Source organism: Adiantum capillus-veneris, chromosome 2, assembly GCF_014529385.1.
Source record: "Adiantum capillus-veneris isolate H3 chromosome 2, ASM1452938v2, whole genome shotgun sequence".
Taxonomy (NCBI): Eukaryota; Viridiplantae; Streptophyta; class Polypodiopsida; order Polypodiales; family Pteridaceae; genus Adiantum; species Adiantum capillus-veneris.
Window position 1 is genome coordinate 108,524,525 of NC_140932.1, and position 12,201 is coordinate 108,536,725.

At 36.2% G+C, this 12,201-nt stretch overlaps 1 protein-coding gene across 4 annotated transcripts in view; it reads right to left on the reverse strand.

Moving 5' to 3' along the window:
* Nucleotides 1-12,201, reverse strand: part of LOC147463362 (serine carboxypeptidase 24-like) — a 70,641-nt gene that overhangs the window by 46,096 nt on the left and 12,344 nt on the right. The gene's annotated exons all lie outside the window — the stretch shown is intronic.

Below are 12,201 nucleotides of genomic sequence, written 5' to 3' on the forward strand. Positions count from 1 at the left end.
TGCTGCAGTATTGGTCTTAAGATATAGTACTTTTTTTTCCTGCTAGAATGGAAATTAAGATGTAGCACGTGATGTACAAGCTTTTCCTCTCAATCACTATACGCGCAAAAACTTACAGTTTATTTAAAGGTGAAAAAGTGCTCCACTTGAAGTCTGGTGCCATTAGATTGGCCCACTCACCTTAGTTTGTTCAACCATTACTATGCCAATTAGTATCCAACAAGGTAGTTAGCCATGTTAGGTACCATGCATTAGGTATTGGTGTGATACGCAAAAACCTACAGCTTCTTAGAGGTGAAAAAGTCCTCCACCTCAACTTTGGTGCCATTAGATTGGCCCACTCACCTTAGTTTGTTCGTTCATTACTATGCAAAGTAGTATTCAACAAAGTAGTTAGCTATGTTGGGTATCATGCATTAGGTATCGATGTGATACGCATATTGTTCGTCACCCTCAAATAAGGTACATAAGGTACTCAATATATTGAAAAAAATACACAAAATTATTAAACTTCTACATTTTGATTGAAAAGATATCTCGAGTGAAGCTACAATGACGATATTAAACTATGAGAAGAACTTGAAAGTGTAAAGTATGGCTCTACAGCCACATCTTTTCTAATTTTAAACAATGTTGTGTGAGAGGAACCTATCAATCAAAATATGTAAGGTACATATGCTACCTACAGTATGCAAACGAAGGGATAGGTATGCGAATGGATGCAACCATGGTATCCAAGATATTCCTAGCTAATCTTAAGTTTCAACCATATCCATTTTAAGGAAAATTTGTCCCTTGGTGTTTTCTAGTATTGCAACCTTAATCAATCATTAGACTAGCAAAACATAAGTAAATTGTTGTTAATTAAATGGTTAAAATTCCTATCAAAGGGGGGTCAAAGGTGCATATAGCATGTGAGCAGAAAACCGATTCACATGAGATTTTCAAAGGCACCTTCATTGATAATCCATGATGCTCAAGTTGTAAGGCTCCCTCTATGACGAGAGTCATGTGTAAGCCCCATACATTGGTGGCCCAAGTTAGTTGAGTCACGTGTAAGCCCCATACATTGGTGGCCCAAGTTAGTTGAGATCTATCGTGTAGTTGTATATAGTTGAAAGGTGAGCATTGAGGGCTTAACCATTGGGGTTAGGCAAGAAAGATTTGTTGGCAATAGCGCAAGGCATATGGTATTGGACCCTGACTAGCTTCCTAATTTGGGGGAAGAAAAATCGCAAATTGGTCAAAATATTCTTGGAGTAGTCCTTGCCGAATACGGTTCAATATTACATATGCCTCCCATGGACTTTGGGTGTTAGGTGCTCATAAGTGTGACCATTTAAACAAGTATGTCTCATCCAATAGTAGCTAGCACCTAGAGCCTACCCCTCATTATATATATGTCTAGATCTCCACCTAAACTCCACTGAGGAAGTGCATTGGTGGAAAGATTAAAAAACCTTGTCCTTGTCTAGTTTTGATGTCATACATGGGGCGAGATATAGGGTCTCCAATTGCATTTGTCCTTATACCTAATTAGTAGCCCTAAATCAATTGTATGCGATCAAGATTTGGAAAAATATTGGGTCGTCGTCCACCTTGCATTGTACTCTCTTCTATTTTTCTGTCTTTAGCCGCCATGCTAGATCCCACAATGTATAGCTCATTGGTAAGTAAATCCTTTAGTAAAAGGGTTTGAAAAAAGAGGTGGTAGCCAATGTAGTGGGGATAAGTTATTATTTAAAAAAAAAAATTGACCACCATCGTAAGATGATTTAAAATCTAAGAACAACATTGTTGTTGTACAAAGAAGAATAAAGAGAGAACGTGAACTAGTGAAGTGGTACTTGTACCAATTGATGGTATGGCAAGGTATTGTTGTGTCACGGTATGGTCTTGATGACATGGAAACCACACTAGTTTCTTTTACTGGTAATACCCATGTGAATTGCTTTTATCCAAGTTTCTTTTTAAAGCACAATTTATAACAACATTGATTTGTTTTTGGGCTTCCATAAGCTATAAAAAAGTGGCCAGGGTGCCAATTGTAATATACAGACTGTGTGAGTGAGCTCATAAAGCGATCATACGCACAGTTTTATAAAAATGTAATCAAGAAATACCACTAGGACCATCTATTTGGGTGTCAATAATCTTTGAGAGAGACTCTATCTCTCTTGTGTCTTGTGCATTATCCCATTATGAAAATGTGCTCTAGTTCATTTTCACTTTCGTGCAAGTCTATCTGAGTGATTCATTGTTTGGCATGTGATGCCAATCCATGATATTGGTATTAAATTTTTACTTCTTTGACAAGCAAATCAATCGTAATTCTACTACAAACTTGCAACATGAAATCAAAACACCATTTTGCATATGAAGAAGAAGATGATAAAGAGAGAAGTAGACGAAGAAGATGCCGAAGAACCAACCAATTACACACTCATACATATATTTATTTATTTATTTATTGGGTGTCAATAATCTTTGAGAGAGACTCTATCTCTCTTGTGTCTCGTGCATTATCCCATTGTGAAAATGTGCTCTAGTTCATTTCACTTTCGTGCAAGTCTATATGAGTGAATCATTGTTTGGCATGTGATGCCAATCCATGATATTGTAATCAAATTTTTACTTCTTTGACAAGCAAATCAATCATAATTCTACTACAAACTTGCAACATGAAATCAAAACACCATTTTGTATATGAAGAAGAAGATGATAAAGAGAGAAGTAGACAAAGAAGATGCCGAAGAACCAACCAATTTTTACACACACGCACACACGCATATGAAACGCCAATCCTTATTGAACACATGGCAACATTGATTAAACCTATTAAAAGAGTCAAATGTCCTTCTACCTTGCTTCTTTCATCCTCTGCTATCATATGCGTGTGTGTGTGTGTGTGTGTCTATATATATATATATATATATATATATATATATATATATATATATATATATATATATATATATATATATATATATATATATATATATATATATATATATATATATATATATATATATATATGATATACGTGTGTGTGTGTGTGTGTGTGTGTGTCTATATATATATATAGATATATATATATATATATCACACACACACACAATATATATGTAGACACACACACACGCGTGCGCGCACGCATATGATAGCAGAGGATGAAAGAAGCAAGGTAGAAGGACATTTGACTCTTTTAATAGGTTTAATCAATGTTACCGCATGTTCAATAAGGATTGGCGTTTCACAAAAAGTGCATGAGGAATAAGCATGGGCATACAAACACATCACAAATCATTTTCAAATTTTCATGGCTGAATGTGGTCACTAAAAAGCATAAAACAAACTTTTTTTGGCGCTTTCTTGTGTTTTCTAAAATCTCTCAAACAATTAAAAACTAATTAAATTATAGAAGTTTAAAGTTGATCCTCTCAATGAGCCCTACACATTAATGCAATTAATTCCCAATTATGATCACCTTCAACAATTAGGGCATTCGGCAAGAATTTAGGATATTGCAAAAAGTTCAACATATATGTCTCGACGCTCCTGGTTTGCAACATATCACATTAGAAACTTTTGATGATTATCTTGGTTTTGACATGGTTGATTTGAACAAGGTTACAAAGTTTTTGTACCTACAAGCTTGCATTCAATTGCAAGTTTGGACCTTGACATCAAGGATCAATGTCAGCTTTTCAATTTCTAGGAAGATCACGGCTCGCATGCAAGCGCTTGTCATCACATTTTGCACCAATTGGAAATTTTTGAGCAATGTTATCATTATCTAGCATTTCATGCATGGATTACATGCTCCAATTGCAAGTGCGTTTTGCTAAGACTTCTCTTTTTTTGTAGAGAAAATTCAAATTTTTGATTCACCTAGGCCCACAATACGGTTTCTCCATAGATCATCAAATTGATTTTGAGAAAACTCGATCATGAGCATGATTTGGCTATGGATCACAATAGACAGATGCATGACGCAATCTACACAATACTATGCATGTGCCTTGGTATGTGCCCAATATCTTTCATGACTTTCCTATGGATTTTGATACACAAATGCATTATATAAGAGATGATACACATGTACCCAATACTATAGAGATCTCAATGATAATGGATTAGTGACCATGCATGCCTACTAACTGCTTTTTGCACCTACACACTTGCTTGAAGACAATATCTCTCATGACTTTCCTATGGATCCCGATACACAAATGCATGATATAAGAGATGATGCGCATGGACCCAATCCTATAGAGATCTCAATGATAATGGATTAGTGACCATGCATGACTACTAACTCCTTTTTGCACCTATACACTTGCTCGGAGACAACTTTATTTACATGATTGCTAATTTTACACATACCAAAAATTTAGTCATGTAGTTGATACATCACTTGATTACAAGTAGTACGGCTAGACTTTGAGAGAGACTCCACAAGTCTCCTCTCATGGGGGTTTACACTACCAAAAAAACTAAGATCAAGAAAATAGATCCACTCCCTTGCTAAAGAAAATTAAGCAGTTTGTGTTTCACAATGAAAAAGAGGAACGCAAGAAAAACAATTTTCTCCACAAGTGGACAGATATTGCATAGGTTGTATCATAGCGTGAATGAGGTATTAGTGATAGAGGCAAGTCTCAATGGCAAAACCGAAAAGTTGTGAATAAACTTGAAGCCAAGACTACTTTGTGGTGGCATTTGAGACACTATTTTGGAAAGAATTTTTTCTTAACACTAGTTCTGTAATTGGACACTTAAGTGTCCTGAGACACTAAAGTGTCCTATTTTCCTTCCAAGTTTTGGCAATTTATTTGTCAAGCTAGAAAGAAGTTTTGTATACCTTGCTTCTACCATAGGTTGGTCATGAGGGAAAGAAAACACTCGATTTTTCTCCATGTCAAAATACAATCCGTATGGATAGAATTCTAGTAAGTTCTAAGTCATAAATTTTAGTAAAGTTTCAAGCTGTTTTGCCAAAAAAATCATAAAATTCTTATATCTTTTGTAGAGATGGCCCTTTTTATATTTATAAAAGCCAAGTGTTAGTACTTAGTGTTACAAAACGATGGAATGCACTTTAAAGATAAGTTTCTAAGTCACACGCTAGTTATAGACATAATTTCATACTTGAGCACATGCTGAATTAGAGCATAATTTTGGTCTTCCAAAGCTCCCCTCATGGAATTGGGGCTATTCTAGTGCAGTTTGACAACTACAAATGACTTTATATGCTGAAACCAAGAAACTACGTATTTTTTGGGCTCCCTAACTCAATTAAATCTTGTTGCTTGAACTCTATCTTGAATATTTTATCGTTGGAAAAACTCTTAAAAATCTTGAGTTCTCCATAATAACATTAAAACCGAGGTTTTGGGCACCCCAATTGTGTATGTACCATGTACTTTGATACATTTAGTTGATCTACATCGAAAGTTTGATATTATTTGAGGTTTTGAATGCTTATGTCTCAAGAATAAAAATATCAAATCTCTCTCTTATGCTGTTTTGAATATTTAAAATAATCCAACAATTGTTGCATACCAAAGCCCTTGTATTTGCCACCTTGAGCCCTAGATGGAAAGGGTAAGCAATGAATCACTTTCTAAAACTCACAAATACATCAAAAACATATTTTTCTTTGTGTACGACAATATGCTTGAAATAGCTATATCAAACACATAAAACTTTCCATTATTTTACATACTCCCAAGTCAATTTTTTGCACATGTAACTTTCAATTATCTATAGCAAAATTGTGGAAAAGACACCTAAAATTTTCTACAAGGTCGCTTCATTTTTTCTTGAGCTTATAAAGTTGATTTCTTAAAACCATCAATCGCAGTGTTACGAGAGTCAACTTGATGAGTATAGTTCTTGATCATGGTAGATTCTAACATGCAATGTCATATTTTTAAAAGACTCTCTAGCTAACATATTTAAGAATATCAAGAGGATTTTCTTAAATAAACTGTCTAATGCAAATAGCATTTCATTTAAATTTGTAAAAAAAGGACAGTTATGTGTCCTGTTTTGGTACCAATTAACTAGTGTTAAGAACATCCTGGACCACAACTAGGAAAGATCAAATATTTTTGGATGTATAGTATGATACTTAACTATCAAGCTATCATTCTCAACTTGGAGAACCTGGACAGAAATATTATTTTTCTCAGGACTTACCAGTTGGGTTGTCCCTGAGCATGTGCTACAACATGGCAACGATATTATACAAGGAAACTCCCTATTAGTAATGCCTACTAGCTTATTTCTAATTAAAGAACGTGAGGAGGTGGATGTCAATTAGCAACCTAATTCTAGTGTGTCTTTATTAGCCTATAGTAAGTCTACCACTTCTCCATGGGCATCACTAACTTCATTGGCACTGAAAAAGGATGGTTATAGGCAAAGACTATTGCAGTTTAAACCATATGTCACAATATTATGAGATTTACATTATCTTCCTACCTTTGATTTGAGCTCAATGCACCATCACATGTAGATCAAGTATGTGATGAACTTAAGACAATATCTTAAACATGCTTTGGATATTACAAGTTTTGAATGTGCCTTTTGCACTAACCAATATCTCAAAAATTCATGATGCATATGTATAACATCTTGTGTCCATATCCTACTCACTTTGTCATTATGTTTTTGGAGGCTCTCCTTTATAGTGCCTCCAAAGTGGAACATTTGGAGCATCTTTGTAAAGGTTTGAGTTTCTCCCTCAAGAATAAGCTCTGTTGAGTGCAATTATGAGTTTCTAGAGTCACAATTACATTATGTTGGGCATGAAAAACTTGAACATGTTGACTTTTAGTTGGGGTGAGGTAGTAACATAGCTTTGATAAGATTAAGGTGATTTCAACTACTATTAGCTATTGTGAACACCAAAGACTGGAGCCCATGTACAAGTGTGTGCTTCAATTCCAGCTATACAATAGTGATGATGGTGATAAAACTTATTGTTACAACTCAGCAATAATCGAATTGATGGTTATATAGATATGGGGTTACGACTTAATATCTTCCAGGGTTGGCCATTTCAAAAGATCTTCCTCAACCTAGGTGATTGACCATGGAAAACGTATCGTGCCACGTAAAGGCAGGGGAAGGAGGTTTTTCACAAAGCTAAATAAGTGTATAAGTTAGGGGTAAGTTCTCAATAATTTATCCTTTTAAACTTATAAGAAGGGGGATAGGATAAAAGTCTCACTAAAATGGGGAGGGGAGAAGGGGAAAAGTAAAAGATAGAGATGTATTCAAAGGAGAGGAACATTCAGTCTTTTTTATAAATTTTATCAATAACATATATGTCCATTTCTATATTTTTAGATAAAGAGTTTGATAGATACATCATATGCAAACATTGCTAGCATAATTGTTGTAATTCCCATATGACGGAAATTGAAATTAAGTTTTTGATATTACAAGACATAGACCCTTTTCACTTAAATCACTTCAATTTTATAGGTAGTCTCATGTTTCCATAGAGGATAACCTAATGAGTACTTCTTGATTTTTGGTATTTCTTATGGTGTTAGGGTTGTTTGTTGAGGTTTAGAAATGAGGAGAATCCCATTACAATATATTGATATAAACCAAAGCTAAAAAAGCATGTAAGAGATTTTTTCTACACAACATATTTAGCCATATTGTGTTTTCAAACAACTATACAAAACCTTATATGTAAGATAGAATTATGTTAATTTTCTCCACTGCATACCTTATAATTGTAAGAAGGGGGGTTATAATTGACATATACTAATCATAAACACGAGATTTCAAGACTCCGACGCAGGTGGCATGTCCTTATGTATAGAGAGAAAATCCCCCAAGTTCCTCAAAGGGACATAATGAAGATGGTTTATAGGATGGTGCACCTAAGAATTATAGTTTTTTTAGGTCGTAAATGCTTGAAAAACACCTAGATTTAGGTTAATCTAAATTAAAGATGTTTGGAAAACATTGAAAGAGTTTAACGTTCATGTGAGACCCATGGGACTGTCATGGTGATCCTCCCTAGGTACCACCCTATATATAGGCCCTTGCTCCTAGCTTTAGCCCTCTTTAGGATCTGCAGTTCGCATTGAAGTAGTCCAAGCCCTTGGCCTATGTCTGTGACCCCCTAGGTTGGCCCTTGGCCTGACATTACTCCCCCCTTGGAGAAGCATTTTTGTCCTTGAAAACGAGTCAAAAACAAAGGTGACATCTTTATAAGAACACTAACGTTTTTCACAGTGGCATCCTTCATGGATCTAGCTATCCATTTGACTAAAACACGATTCAGTATGAGATTCAATGAAATCAAGAAGAGCATCTTGATTTTCCACATTGTTATCCCTTTGTAACCGTCTTGTGTCGGCCCACAACCAACAAAGCGTATAGATTGCATTTAGAACTCACTTGAGTATATTAAACGAGTTATCACAACTAAGAAGTGCCTAAAAGAATACCTCTTCTCACTTTACATGAAAGTAACTGGCTGACATAACTCATCAGCAAAGGATAAGTCATGACTTGTTCTCATTCTTTATCGGTAGATAACCCCACCATAATTGCCGATCAAGGTTGAGAACCTGATTTACACATGAAGTGACTAAACTTAATCTCAACATGCTTTGTCTCATGGTAAGAAAAATCCAACTAGAGAGATAATCTTTCTAATTGGATTGCTTGTTGCTAATGTACGCTCATAGCATATCCTTTAGAACAATATTAACACTTGTAAACTGCCTAGCCACCTCTACTGACAGTACTGAGTTGCGTTTCCCAATTGTTTACAGACAGTCTCCAAAAATGATTGGTAAATGTGGGTCACAATTTCGTGCAACATTGATTAGTAATCAACAATGTTAGGAACCAACTTGGTTAATTATACAAAGTTTAATCACTGATATACCAACACTAACCGAGCCATGACCTCTATTGGTGATTGGTAAACCCACAGCTAAACTCATAGAGATACTGTACATAAAGTGCAAAATGCTTCATAAGCTATCAATTCATGATTTTGCATGCCACTGCAAATCGGCTTTTGCTAAACATTAGGATCTATAACACCTAATGTGCACGCCTTTAGCAAAAACCTAATCCAAACTTGCATTTTGATGATTATAATTGCCTTGATACGTATGACAAATGTGATGCTCATAGCACACATGAAAGTGGAGGGTAAATAGTTCTGAGAAGAAATTAGTGCAATCACTTGCAAGCCTTGCTAAAACGTTTGAACCATAATAAAATGTGAAACATGAATCACATTTAGGTACAAATAATGAAACATTTTCGTTACTAATACATAACCTTGCTATATACATAGCACTTATAACCTTAACAAGTCATTCTAAGTACCCAACAATTTCTGGCCATTGAAATTGTTCTTGATACTACGTGCTAAAAAATGGTGTAATACATGGATTTTTGACCAGCACTTAGGGACTCTATCTCACGACACATAGGTAAGTAAACAGTCTCCAGTGTCAATCCCAAAGACTCATATTCTCCACATGTGGAATATGTCTCATATAATGACGAAAGTTATGACATCCATCAAGTACAAGATATACTTGTGTGTGGAGGTAGTTGTAAACACTCATTGGCATGAGTGCAAGGGACCCTCATCAACCGTGCTCCACACTGGCTAAATTGATCTCCTTGAGTTCCTAGACCATGCTGCTTTGCTTGTGACAACATGTGCCAAACGAAACCCCTACCATGTAGGTCCATAGCTGCATAATATAGAAAGGTATGTGGGACATTACAGAATTCTTTGCTCTTACATGACCTTGTCATGTCCCTAAAGAGAAAAATGGAGGAAAGAATTCAAGCTTTATACATCCTACTTAAAAAAGTCAATGAAAGCGTATTAAAAAATAAAACCAAATCATGTGAGTACCTAGAGGTTGAACATAGCGTTCACTTACCTACAATCAAGGACACATGACCAAAAATCCTGCCTAAAAAGGCCTAGTACATTTTGGACCTATGAAACACTAAATGGGAGATTAGTGAAAAAACAAGCAATATTGAATCAATAACCCTGGGCGTTGCTTTGTCAATCCAGACCTCATGGTTATCTTTTGCAATGTCTAACCCCTTGGTTAATTTTTGCATAAAAATTGCTCAAACTAGCAATCAATGGTGACCAACACATTATACCATGTCTACTAACAATTGGGATTAGATTCTGAAGTGGAACCTATCTAATATCCCTTGGCAATTTGCAACTTCTTTCCTTGAAAGTACACGTGTGAGGAGCTCAAAATGTGACCCTAAACACCAAGGGAGTGATTTGGTATTAGTTGGGTCATACCTTGGAAATACCACGTACTCCTATAGCCACAATCAGTGCTATATTTTAAACAGCAGATCTTCTCCACTTGGAATCATATTCACAACTAGAGTTTGAAATAATCATATCTCTCCATGAATGAAAGATCAACATCCAAAAGAAGTTCAAATAAGGGATCACCTACTTTGAGGCTCTCTTAGTGTATTCATGTCATCTCTTGAATTGAGTGCTTGATAGCTAGGCTATGCCTACTTGCTACCCACAAAAAATTCATTGATATTGGTTGCACCTTGTGCATAGAGCCACAATATTGGATGCACCTTGTGCATAGTGAAGGAGTACGAGCGGAAGTGCGACGCGAGAGAGAGTGCGAGAAGAAGAGCACGACGATATGGTGAACTCGCTCTACTGTAATGTGTAGAGTATAGTGAGTTCTTATTAGGTTTTAACAAAAGAATATGTGTACATACCTGGGGGCCCTCCCATTTACCTGGGCGACCACATTGGGCTTTATACCCCAACAACCTCCCACTTAAAGTCCAATGTGGTACTTTAAGTGTGAGAGAAGCTACTATACAAGCTAATATACAAGAGATGTAGAGAAGTGATGTACTACCCTACACCTAACTGCTTGCGAAAATGTGCAAAGCTCTCTGAGGGAAGTCCTTTTGTAAGTAGATCAGCAGGATTTTCTGTGGTGTGAACTTTGACAAGCTGAAGTTGCTTATCCTCGAGCATTTCCCTGATGAAATGATACTGCACATCCACATGCTTTGTCTTTGAGTGATAAACTGGATTGCGAGCCAATTGTATAGCACTTTGACTATCACAATATAACACAGGCATCTCTTCTTTGATTCCCAATTCTGTTACTAGTAGATTAAGCCAAATTGATTCTTTGCATGCCTCTGATGCTGCAACATATTCAGCCTCTGTAGTAGACTGAGTAACACAATCTTGTAATCTAGAACTCCATGATACTGCTCCACCAGCCAATGTAAAGACATACCCTGACGTAGACCTTCGGTTGTCTAAGTCACCTGCATAATCAGAGTCTGTAAAACCCTTTACACTTAGCTCCTGACTCCCATAGCATATACGCATACTCTTTGTAGCTTTCAGGTATCTCAATATTCCTTTCACTGCCTCCCAATGTTTCTTGCCTAGGTTTGACATGTATTGACTTACTACTCCCTCTGCAAATGCAATGTCTGGGTGAGTAGCAATCATTGCATACATCAAACTACCCACTGCAGACGCATATGGAATCTTATCCATTTCAGCCTGTTGTTCCTCAGACACAAGACAATCTTGTTTGCTAAGTTTCACATATGGTGGCAATGGAACACTCAATGCCTTTCCCTTCTCCATATTGAAACGTTGCAAAACCTTGTCAATATACTCTGTTTGAGATAACTGAATCAACTTCTTTGATCTATCTCTCTCAATGCACATACCAAGTATATGACTTGCCTCACCCATGTCTTTCATGTCAAACGATTTTGCCATCTTTGACTTCAAAGCTGAAATTTCTTCCAAGTGCTTGCCAGCAATCAACATGTCATCCACATACAAAATAAGGATCAACCAACTGCCATCCTTAGCCTTCTTTGTATATAGACAGTGATCGAACTCACTACATTTGTAGCCTTGAGAAAGCATGAACTTGTGGAACTTATGGTACCATGCCCTCGGTGATTGTTTTAAGCCATAAAGACTCTTTAACAACTGACATACCAAATCTTCCTTGCCTTTCTCAACAAACCCTTCTGGCTGTTGCATGTAAATTTCCACATCTAAATCACCATGCAAGAACGTTGTCTTGACATCCATTTGGTGCAACACCAAATCTAATAGGGCAACCAATGCAAGAAAGCATCTCA